Source organism: Rhincodon typus, unplaced genomic scaffold (genome assembly GCF_021869965.1).
Source record: "Rhincodon typus isolate 14 unplaced genomic scaffold, sRhiTyp1.1 hic_rhity00003617, whole genome shotgun sequence".
In the NCBI taxonomy this organism is placed as follows: Eukaryota; Metazoa; Chordata; class Chondrichthyes; order Orectolobiformes; family Rhincodontidae; genus Rhincodon; species Rhincodon typus.
This window is the reverse complement of record NW_025969255.1, coordinates 1-2,238: the sequence shown is the minus strand read 5'-3', so window position 1 is coordinate 2,238 and position 2,238 is coordinate 1. Positions and strand designations below refer to the sequence as shown.

General features: G+C 44.5%; 1 long non-coding RNA gene across 1 annotated transcript in view; it reads left to right on the top strand.

The window, feature by feature from the left end:
• The window catches only part of LOC125481798, a 4,016-nt gene extending 2,114 nt beyond the window's left edge, over positions 1 to 1,902 (top strand). Inside the window, exon 3 of the long non-coding RNA XR_007261460.1 lies at positions 1,770 to 1,902. This is a non-coding gene — a long non-coding RNA (uncharacterized LOC125481798). The remainder of the gene's footprint in view (positions 1 to 1,769) is intronic.
• Positions 1,903 to 2,238: the final 336 nt, after the last annotated feature.

Here is a 2,238-nt window from a genome sequence, read left to right as displayed (position 1 = left end):
GACGTTTCGGGTCTAGACCCTTCTTCAGAAACCTGAAACGTCAGCTTTCCTGCTCCTCTGATGCTGCTTGGCCTGCTGTGTTCATCCAGCTCTACACCTTGTTATCTCAGATTCTCCAGCATCAGCAGTTCCTACTATCTCTGATTCATTTCTTTGTTGCTTATCCAGCTGGGAATGGGATTGGCCATTAATCATTTACTACAAACTGAAGAAAAAGGACTTGCATTTATATAGCACCTTTCATGATCACTGGGTGTGTCAAAACACTTTACGCCAATCAAGTCACTGTTGTAATGTAGGAAACACAGTGGCCAATCTGCACAGAGCGAAGTCCCACAAGTAACAATTTGATCTTGACCAGACAACATTTTTTTGTGTGATATTGACCGAGGAACAGATATTGACTGGCACCCTGTTCACTTTTAAAAACAGCACCACATGATTTTGACTGTGTGCAGTAAGATTGCAGATAGGGTTTGAGTTTAACATCTCATCTGAAGACAGTGCCTGTGAGAAAGCAGCATTCCCTCAGCACTGCACCAGAGTATCCACTTTTAACGAGGGGGCCAAAGCTGAAACATGTTGTGGGATTGAGGTTACTGAACTGTTAATCCCTACCTGACTCTAATAGTAATTGTGTTGTGGTGATTGCAACAAAGTGGGTGCAACAGGGTAGTTGTGGTTTGGATGTTTGCCCTGATGGGGAGTCACGAACCCAGGACATAATCTCAAGGCAAGGAGTAGACCTTTGAGGACTGAGATGAGGAGGAATTTCTTCACTCAGAAGGAGGTGATCCTGTGAAACTCTCTACCCCAGAAGTCAGTCGATGTTCAACCTTTGACCAGATTCAAGATGGAAGTCAGTGGGTTTTCTGGTGACACTCACGGATATGGAGATGGTGCAGGGAAAATGGCATTGAGGAGATGATCAGCCATGACTGAGAATGGTAGAGGAGGCTCAATGGTCTTCTCCTGTTCCTTTACAAACTTAGTAATCTCTATCATTCACCATAATTCTGGCCATCAGTATGCCCCACTTTGCTATTTAACTTGTGACTGTGGATTTGTATAAGTTTCTCAGCAGGTGTGGACAATGGGTTTATGCAGTGTAACTGTTGAAGCTCAGCCTTGGCCTACCTTACCCCTCCCACAGTGTAGCCTGCAGCTACAGTTTGAACTATGTTCACGTTATAGAGTCAGAGTCATACAGCATGAAAACAGACCTTTCGGTCCAACCAGACCATGCTGATCATGTTCCCAAACTAAACTGGTCCTACTTGCCTGCATTTGGTCCAAACCTTTCCTATTCATGTACTTATCCAAATGTCTTTTAAACTTTGTAACTGTACCCACACCCACCACATACTGTGGACGTTCATTCCATACATGAACCACCCTCATGTTTGTCCCTCATGTCTTTCTTAAATCTTGTCTCCTCTCATCTTAAAAATTTTCCCCCAATCTTGAAATTCCCCACCCGAGGGAAAAGACACATAACATTCACCTCATCTATGCCCCTCATGATTTTATAAACCTCTATAAGGTCACCCCTCAACCTCCTACACTCCAGTGAAAAATGTCCCAGCCTATCCAGCCTCTCCTTATAACTCAAACCCTCCATTCCCGGCAACATCCTGGTAAATCTTTTATGAATCCTCTCCAATTTAATAATATCCCTAATAAAGTTCTCGCTGCCAGTGTCCTGTCTCTGTGAGACTGTGTGTACAGGTTTTGGCCTCGTTATTTACAACTATCGTTGCTTTTGCCAGTCGAAAATTCATGCAGCGAGGAGTCTGAGTGAAATCGCCATCGATCTCACGGAAACTGGGACTCTGAAGATGTCCAAGCTCGCCAACATGGGAAGCAAAGGCAAAATCATCAGTGGGAGCAGTGGAAGTCTCCTGTCGTCAGGTAAGACCCAGATTCCGATGAGAAATTGTTCCCCCAAGTCAACGGAGAAACAGAATGAACGTTTCAGATCATTGAACTTTGGTGAGATTTGGGAAAATGTTAGAGGAATATCTACAGAACTGGTTGCTGTACTTACAGAAAGACCCAGGGAACCCACGACTGGTGACACAGAACTTCCGAGGTAGGCAGTCATGTTACAAAAACAAAATTGCTGGAAAAGCTCAGCAGGTCTGGCAGCATCTGTGAAGGAGAAAACAGAGTTAACGTTTCGGGTCCAGTGACCCTTCCTCGTCACCGGACCCAAAACGTTAACTCTGTTTTCTCCTT